The 10,016-nt window shown below is 41.7% G+C and overlaps 1 protein-coding gene across 1 annotated transcript in view; it reads left to right on the top strand.

Moving 5' to 3' along the window:
- The first annotated feature begins 5,225 nt into the window (after window positions 1-5,225).
- Window positions 5,226-10,016, top strand: part of LOC120234311 (guanylate cyclase soluble subunit beta-2-like) — an 81,854-nt gene continuing 77,063 nt past the window's right edge. The window contains exon 1 of the mRNA XM_039236114.1: window positions 5,226-5,284. The gene's annotated coding sequence lies outside the window, so the exon portion shown is untranslated. The remainder of the gene's footprint in view (window positions 5,285-10,016) is intronic.

Here is a 10,016-nt window from a genome sequence, read left to right as displayed (position 1 = left end):
TGTTTCAGTTCTCTGTGCATCTGTCCACGTGGCTGCTAACATTGTGCTCAGTTCAGGAAATGAGCCCACCCATGGCTCTCTGGCCAAAGTTTTCAGAAAGGTGGTTCCTGTCTCTACAGGGCTCAGAAATACCCTGATTACAGAGGTTGCCTTCCTTTGTGCGGAACACACTTCAGGAAGCACCTCCTTCCGCACTAACACTTTCACAGTTTTAGAAACTTCTAGAAACTTCTGCAGGATTATACTGAATATGGGTCTAGTGCCCTGGCATTGGGAAGGAGTGTCCCAGGCCCCTGCCTTGGGACCACACTATCTCTCTCAGCCCGAAACCCAGCTCTACTTCCCACAGGTGGTGGGCTGGGGATGGAGGGAGATGAGTGGTGCTTTTCTTCTAATTATTGTCCAGAATATCCTTGAAGACACCCATACAGCCAGTTTATGGCAGGCTGTGCCTCTCCCCTCCCTACTAAAAGGGAAAATCAACATCCTTGAGTTCTTTAGGACTAGAAAGGATTTGTGATTTTAGTAACTATCTGAATTAGAAAGAACTACATCTTAAATATATTCTTTGCATTTCTCATATACTTTTTGCATTTTTGCCTGCTCGAGTTTAAGAACCACTGGCTTGGAGAACACACTGCATTTTGCTCATTCTTATTATTTCTTCTGGTATTTTCTTATAAAGAAAGAAATTGTCCAGTTAGTGCATGCTCATGAAATGCAAGAGTGCTCTTGGGGGTAAAGGAGGGAGACAGGCTAGGACAAACCAATAATCCAAATTAAGCCCAAGATCCTCTAGGCTAAGGTCACTCTGAGAACTGAACAGAGCTTTCCTTCTGCCAGCCCCTTTTAATGATAGTCAGATTGTTCAGTTTTTTATAAAGAGTGCTTTATTTATGTGAACTTGACTATCTGAATCTAAGTATTTAAAACTCCTATGAGAAAAAAAACCCTAAAAATTACGTGGCATTCTTAGCAATTTTATATCAACACATTTCAGATGAAAATATACTGGAAATGTTTTAATACTTGTCTTTAGTATTATTTTCTTTTTGAGTGCCAATGTCAATGTTTAGGAGATTTCTTTCATTTTGTTGCTTATCCTAAGCCCTCTCTAGCCAGAAGCTTGACTGAAAAATAAATGTTTGGGAGATTTGTTTTATAAACTGCATTAAAGCACACCAAGTTAATATCACCATGTCTCTTTCTTTTCCCCAAATGTGGCCTTGTTTTGAAGCCCCACAAATAAAAGTTCACTGCTAAGGATAAGTTCAGAATGAAGGTCTCTTTACCCTGCCTCTTATCAAACTACAGTTTATCATTGATTCGACCCTGACATTATGTGGTGAAGACTCTGTGTACATTTTGCTTTTACAGATAAGAAAAAAATAAACAGGACAGAAAGGATGTTTGGAGTCTCGATTTTTTTTTTTTTTAGCATTTATTGCTTATGGGACATGAAGTCATGCTTTTCTCTTATGCTTCACATTTTGTATATTTTTGTCTTTAATGAGACTATACACAGACTGCCTGAAAAATCCCATGATTCAGAAACAGAAGGCTGGCAAGTCTTTGGGATGATTTAGGTATTTGAAATTGGTGATAAACTGCAGGATCTGGGCTTTGTCTAGGGAATCCCGAGATGGCATCTACTGAGGTCTTGAGATAAATAAAATTCTAGGCAATATAAGTCAATTCAGTAAAATCAGCTGATGTGATTGATTCTTTTCCCCCATGGATTGGCCAGTTATTCAATCAGCTGCTCCTCGAGGCATTATGGTGGCTCTACCTTTCTTAGGATTGTCTTGGTTTTGATTTAGGGAAATCTACCTATCTCTAGACCTCTGTCTAAAAAAGAGGATGTGAGTTCCTGGCAACTGGCTTATACTTTAGGCTTTGTTTTCTACCTCCCATTGCAAAATGTCTTCTTCATGGAGGAAGATACATGAGGAGTTTAATTTAAATGGTATATACTCAGCCCTTTGCGCGTAGCTCTGCAACACAGAACATGGCTTCTGGGACAGAGCTTTCTGGGGTCCACTCTTAGACACAGAACCCAGGTTGGTTCTAACAGGAGGCTACGTTCCTGTCATCATGGATGGCCTTTTCATGGTGAATTCGTTTCCTCCTGCTGCTGTAACAATGACCACAAATCTAGGGGCTTAAAACCATACAAATTTATTCTCTTAGAGCCTGGAGGTCAGAACTATAATCAGGCTGATTGAGAAAAGTCAAGGTGTGGGCAGAGTTGATTCCTTCTGGAGGCTTTGAGGGGATCATCCACCCCCTTGCCTTTTCCAGCTTTCAGAGACTTGTGTGTCCTGCCTTACATGACCCCAACGTTCTGCTTCTCGCTTCACATCTCTAGCTACTCACTCTGATCTCCTGCCTGCCCCTTATATGGACCTCTGTGATTACATCAGTCCCACCTGGACGACCCAGCATCGTCTCCCCATCTCAAAAATCTTAACCGAATCAAATCTACAAAGTCCCTTTTGCCACATAAGGTAACCTTCACAGATTCTGGGGGTCAGGATGCAGACATTGTGGGGAGGCAATTATTCAGCCCACCACACACAGTGTATTCAAGTCCTTCAAGACTAGATCAAACTATCAAGTCCTTATTACGAAACTGCTGTCTACCAAGCAAAACAGTATAAGACGCACTTTCTGTCCTTTGGTAATTGGCACCTCAATGGGGGAAGACAGGACAAACACAGATAAAACAGTGCTGAGCACTTGTTGCTTTACGGAGCACCTCTGTCCACCTGTAAGACTGCCGGGAGCCTACTTAGCTCAAGATGTCAGGGAGACCTTCATGGCAGAGGTTCTCCTGAAAGACAGCTTTAGTCTCTGGCAGAGGATCGCTAAAGCCTGTCACTTCATGTAAAAGGACGGTTATTAGGAAAGTCACAGAAATGGGAGTGGCCAGCAAGGTGATGCCTTGACTGAGGACAAGGTTTTTACTGAACAGCCATGGAAAGCTAGATTGATAGAGGTCAAGTAGAATTGATCAGATGGGGATAAAGAACTGAGTGTTATCTCATTTTGAGCCAAAGTGTAGAGAACAGAAGCCTCAAATGATGCAGTACAGTTACGGGGGTTGAGCCTGGAGACTGGCTGCTGAAATGCTGTGGGATTAAACCAGTCCCAGCTTCTCATAGTCTCAGGAAGTGAGGCTCTCAGGCTCCAGATCTGACTTCTGTGGTAGATCTTGTCCCTGTGTGGTTCACATGCATTCTCAGGTGGTATCTGTTTCCAGCTGTGGTAGGTATCACCCCCCAATCAAACACAGAGTGTTCTAGTCCTCCCTCCCCCCCCCCCATTCCTCATCAACACCCTGGGTCATGGCAGCTCTCTCTGAAAGCAGCAGGAAGAGTGTGGTGGTGGTGAGGGGAGGGTTTGGACAGACACAGTGTGTAAATAAATTTATGTAGCCATTTTGGTTGATCTCCCAGGCCACGGAGGATGTCAAAGCCTGCTGGTGATTCTCTTGGGGGAATTGCCCCTGTTCATTTATCCATTTGCTTGTCATTTGACAAAGAATGCTGAGCATGTACTATGTCCCAGCCTATGTCTGGGGAGAGAATAGAAAGAGTCTCTCATGGAGCTTTCAGTCTGGTGGGAGAGACAGACCTTAATCAAAGGATTACACCAGTGCTCACAGATCAGAATTGCGGTAAGGGCTGGGAAGGTGTCACAGGGAACTTGTAAGGTGGGAGGGGTGTCTGAGCTGACTGGGGCAGGGTGGCTTGGGGAGGGCTTACTAGATCCCATATGGCTTCATTTGCCTTACTCAAATACTCAAATGTCACCTCCTCCAAGGGGTCTTCTTGACCACCCTATCTCAACTACCACTGCTCTTAATCTCTACCATGCATTAGCTGGCTACACTGTGTTTACTATGATCTAACACGATTACACACACTCACACACACTCACTCATATACATTCACATATGCATGCTTGTCCCCATTAGATTGTGAGCTCCATGAGAGCAGGAGCATAGTCTATTCTGTTCATGCTCTATCCTCTGTGTCAAGAACAGTGCCTACACCAACAACTGTTTGTTGACTGAATGACTGATTGACAGATTGCATAAATAAATGAAATGACAGTGAGTTGAGATCTTTCGGGGAATATGAGGCATCAGAATGTAAACAGTTGGGGGCTGTAGAGAGAGATTCCGGCTGAGGAAATATCATGGGCAAAGGTTCTGTGCTGGAGGGAGTATGCCATTGGAGTGAGTTCAAAGACATCACTGATTTATTCATAAGGTATTACTGAGCACCCATATATGATCGGAAATCTCCCAGACCCTGAGAGTAGAACAAGAAGACCAGATCCTGCCCTCAGAGCTTATAAATTTGGTGGAGAGAGGTGTGCAGGCAATAAGTCAGCATACGTTACGCAAATATTGAAATGTAATAATGTGTCAGGTAATGATAAATGATGTGAAGTAAAATAGAAAATGGGCTAGAGAGCAGATAGGCAGAAGGTGGGGCTTTTAGTCAGAGAAAGCCTCTCAGGAGTGGTGATACTTGAACAGGGCCCTGAATGAGAGAGGGATTACATGATATCAGGGGAAGGACTGGTCAGGCCAAGGAAGGGGTCCGCACAAAGGCCCAGCATCAGGGGGCCTTGATGCAGGAAGAAATGTATTGGATGATGCTTGGAGGGTTCTGAACAGGAGAGTAGCAGAATTTGATTTAGTTTTTAAAAGAGGATTGTGGCTGTTGGATGGGGATCTGACTAAAGGGCTCAGAGGGACAACTTGGGACAGCAGCTGGGTCACTCTGGAGTGAGCCAGACGAGAGACGAGGCTGGCTGCCTGGATGGGGGGAATGGACTGGGTTAGGAGAGAAGCAGGACAGGTGGGTATTTAGGCTTGGCTGCGAACTGGATACAGAGACACAGGGCTCTCTCTTGAGGTACAGGTGACCACAGATTCCCTTTATTAAGCTGACTGACAGAGGGGCTGGTTAGCAGGATTTTTTTGGGGGGGGTGGTGGTAATCAAAAGCTATATTTTGGATGTATTAATTTAGAGCCTTCTGGGCACTTCCAGCTGGGGAGTTAGACACCTTTGTGCAGAGCTCCAGGGAGGGGCTGGATCTTGAGGTGCAAAACTGGGAACTGGTACCATAGAAACAGAATCTGAAGCCACGAGGCAATGCAGTCACTAAGAAACCCCATGGAGATCTGAAAGGACAGTGAGGTGGCAGATCAGCTGGAGTACCCCAACATTTAGAGGTACGGAAGAGAGGGAGCACGTGTGGTGTGAGGTAAAGAAAATGCTCCAAGTTTGGGGGGGCAGAACATAGATAGTGGAGGGGGGTAGTGCAGAGCCAGCGGGGCGTGCACCAAAGCCAGGCGAGAAGGACAGTCTTAACCTTGATTCAAAATAGTATTGTCTATGTCCAGAGAGCTCACTGACCCTACTCACAAAGCCCAGCTCCAGATTCCTTCTGGCTGTTTCTAAAACTCAAGTGCTCCTGAGAGGCAGTGGAGTGTAATGGACCAGGGCTGCAAGGATCTCACAGGGAGCCGCAGTGTCTGGGTGGGGGTGGGGCTGGGTGGCATCACACCCTGGTGGCTGACCCTTCCTCCTCCAATGAACAAGACCGGCTCTCACTCTGTGGCCCTCGGCAGACCATACAGGCCCAGGGTAGAAATGTAGGCCAGTGACTTAGGCTCCCTGGGCCTCATTTTTGTCAAACGTGAATTGGGTATGATAACACTAGTTCTTAACTTGCAGTGTTATGATGAAGGTTAAAGGGCCTGCTAGATAGTAATCGTTAACTACGCATATATTAAAGGATGATGCTTTGCCATCAGAAGAGTTAAAACTTCTGCCACACACTCTGAAAATAGCTATAAAAGAGAAATTCTAAAATGTTTAAGACCTGATTAGAAGTCGTTTAGCCTCCTGAAATAACCATTTGGAAGAAGACAGCACTGAACCAAAATAAGGTTAGAAATGTGCTCTTGAGTCAGCGGTCTAGCTGGTATCTCAGCTCCTTCACCCAGCAGATGTTTGGCCTTGGACATGATACTTGACTGCTTTCCGCCTCAGTTTCCTGATTGTAAAATACCACAGGATGAGTGACTACCTCACAGCTATACAAGCACCTAATACAAAAATGCACAGAGTACTCTGTATAGTGTCGGGCACACAGCAAGCACACCATAAATACTGCAGTTAAGGAGTGCCTGGGCGTCTCAGTCAAACACCCAACTTGGGCTTAGGTCATGGTCTCGGGGTTCATGAGTTCGAGCCCCGCATCAGGCTTTCTGTCTGCTGTCAGCACAGAGCCTGCTTCAGATCCTCAGTCTCCCTCTCTCTCTGCCTCTCCCCATTTGCACTCTTTCTCTCTCAAAAACAAACATTAAAAAAAATATTACTATGAGGCCTTGAAAAATATCAATATATAAGTTATTACAATGTGACAATCCTTTATTGTCATGCTTCCTTTACGAATGGCTTCCAGATTGTCCCATTTATTTTCCGCTTTCCCCAAATTAAATGGAAGTGTAGGTTAGGTGACATTTGAAGTTTGCTGAATTTGGTGTTAAATGAGTCTTTAAAGGAGTGTCAGAACTATCATTTGATTTGACTCCTCGTCCCCAGGCTTGCCTGGCTTCTGTATGTGACTTGTACAGGTGAACATGTCTTCACTTTTCAGTTCCTGGACTTCCACCCCCCTGGAAATCATAGCTCCATATTACAGTGAGGGGAGCTGCTCCTTGGGAAAGACAGATGACATTTTCATGATTAATCCAGACTTTGGGAACCAGTCCCAGAGGGAGAAATCAGAGTTGAGTCTACTCTTCTGAGCTGTGTTCCTCCACTTGATCTGGATTTGTGGCCATTCAAAGCCACATACCACGGCCTCCCTTACAGCAGAGCAATTATACGGCAGGCTGTTGGAATGTGGTCATTTGGCCACATGGTGGCACTTCATGCCTAGTAATTCTGTTGGTCCTCTTTCCACATCCCTGAAAGTTTGAAATTCAAACAGAAAGAGAAAGAAGCAGGACCTCTTAGAATGGCACAGACACCATTGTCAGAAAGCACAGAGTTCAATGAGGAAAAGCGTCAGTGTTTGCTATTTTCCTCAGTTCTAAGAGGAAGGCTTTGGCCCCAAATGGGAAGATCCAGAGTTCCACACTCAGAGCCCATTTTCCAGGGCTCTCCACCCCCCAACATTGCACCAACTCCAGGTCCAAAGTAAAATGTCATCTACCAGTATGGCAGATAAAAGAAAGGGGGCCCCCATGGGCCAGAGTTTGACTTTCTTGGAGAAAGATTTTTCTGAAGATACCACCTGACTTCAAGAAGCCTCAGCTTCTGAAAAAAGGAAAAGAATTATTACCCACCGTTTTAATTCTTTTCTTGGAGGTTATAGAGACTTGGGCTTGACTTTGAATACCAACTCCGACATTAACTGGTTTTAGAGCCTCAAGGAAGCTACTTAACTTTCTCTGTACCTCATTGTTGTCACCTTTAAAGGGAATTAACGATAATAGGACCTACTTTATAGGATTGTGGTAAGGATGAAATAATATTACGTGGAACCAAATGAAATTGCCAATATTCAAGTTGTTGGCCCACAGGAATAGCAATTTCATGTAGTTCGTGCTATAGTACTTTGTGCCAGGCACATAGTAAGACTTGGTAGAAATGAGGTATTATTATCACAGCTTGCATGTTATTTATCACAATAAACATTTATTGTGAACATTTAGAAAATAAACCATGACAAATGAAGATAAAAGCATCACATACAAGTACTTGTGGGATGCAGAGAAGCAGTACTAAGAGTGAATTTCATAGCAATAAATACCTACACATCAAAAAGTAAGAAAGATCCTGAGTAATCAACACAACTCTATGACTTAAGGATCTACAAAAAGAAGAACAAACTGAGCCTAAAGTTAGCAGAAAAAATAGAAATAATAAAGATTAGAGCAGAAATAAATGAAATAGAAAGTGGAAAAAAATAGAAAAGATTAACCAAACTATAAATTGGTTCTTTGAAAAGATAAACAAATTGACAAAGCCTTAGCTAGACTAACCATGGGGAAAAAAGAAAGGGTTCAAATAAAATTGTAAATGCAACAGGAGACATTACAATCAATACCACAGAAATCCAAGGGGTCATAAGAGACTACACAAATAACTGTATGCTAACAAACTAGGCAACTTAGAAGAAATGGAAAAATTCTTGGAAATACACAACTTAACTAAGACTGAAAAAAAGAAAGGACTAGAATAGAAAGAAAGGAAGAAATAAAAAATCTAAATAGATTAATTATTAGTAAGGAGAGTAAATCAGAAATAAAAATCTCGTGGTGCCTGAGTGGCTCAGTCAGTTAAGCATCCGACTTCAGCTTAGGTCAATGATCTCACAGTTTGTGGGTTCGAGCCCTGTGTTGGATTCTGTGCTGACAGCCAGCTCAGAGCCTGGAGCCTGTTTCAGATTCTGTGTCTCCCTCTCTCTCTGGCCCTCCTTTGCTCATGCTGTCTCTATTTCTCTCTCAAAAATAAATAAAACATTAAAGAAACAAAAATTCCCCTAATGGAGAAGAGCCCAGGGCCCAATGGCTTCACTGGTTAATTCTACCAAACATTTAAAGAAAAATTAACAGCAATCCTTTTTAACCTCTTCTAAAATATTGAAGAGGAGGGAACACATTCAGACTCATTTTATGAGGCCAGCACCATCCTGATACCAAAACCAGAAAAGGACACTATTAGAAAAAAAAAATACTAAAGGCCAATATCCATGATATATATGGATGCAAATATCATCAATAAAATATTGGCAAACTGAATTCTGTAGCACATTAAAGGATCATACACCATGATTAAGAGGGATTGACTCCTGGAATGCAAGGAATATTCAACATATGCAAATCAATATGATACATCACATTAACAGAATGAAAGAAAAGAATTATATAATCATCTCAATAGACACAGAAGGAGCATTTGAAAAATTCAGCATCCATTCATGATAAAATCTCTTAACAAATTAGGACAGAAGGAATATATCTCAACATAATAAAGAAATATATAGAAAACCACAGCTAACATCATACTCAATGGTTAAAAGCTAAAAACCTTTCTTTTACAATCAGAAACAAAACAAGGATGCCCACTTTCAACACTCTTCTTCAACACAGGACTGAGAGTCCTAGCCACAGCAATCAGGTAAGAAAAAGAAATGACAGGTAAAAATGAGTAAATAAAATAAAAATAATAATAGGTATTAGAAAATAATAAAAAGATAAAAGGATTAGAATTGGAAAGGAAGAAGTAAAATTGTGCCTACTTGCAGATGATATTTTACGTATAGAAAATTCTAAAGACTCAAATAAAAATCTACTAGATTTAATCAACGGATTCAGTAAAGTTGTAGGATATAAAACTAGCATACAAAAATCAGTAGCATTTCTATACACTAACAAATGTTCTGAAAAAGAAATCATTTCACTTCATTTACAAAAGCACAAAAAAATAATAAAATATATAGGAATAAATTGAAAGAAATGAAAAATCTCTACTCTGAAAACTACGACACTGATGAAAGAAACCAAAGAAGATACAAATAAATGGGAAGATTTCCTGTGTTCATGATTGAAAGAATTAATATTGTTAAAATATGATTACTACCAAAAGCCATCTATAGATTCAGTGAAATCCTTACCAAGATTCCCATGGCATTTTTTTTACAGAAGGAGGAAAAACATTCCTAAAATTTATATGGAACCATGAAAAATCCCAAAGAGCTAAAGAAATCCCAAGAAAGAAGAGCAAAACAGGAGGCATCATATTTACTGATTTCAAGCTATACTATAAAGCTATAGTCGTCAAAACAGCATGGTATTGGCATAAAAACAGACAAACCCATGAAATAGAATCAAGAGCCCAGAAATAAATCCAAGCATATATAATCAACTAATATTTGACAAGGAAGCCAAGAGTACTTAATGGAGAAAAGACAGTTGTCT

This window comes from Hyaena hyaena, unplaced genomic scaffold (genome assembly GCF_003009895.1).
Source record: "Hyaena hyaena isolate Hyena2069 unplaced genomic scaffold, ASM300989v1 scaffold_106, whole genome shotgun sequence".
NCBI classification, from domain to species: Eukaryota; Metazoa; Chordata; class Mammalia; order Carnivora; family Hyaenidae; genus Hyaena; species Hyaena hyaena.
Note: the sequence above shows the minus strand (reverse complement) of the source record. Positions and strands in the feature narration are given on the sequence as shown.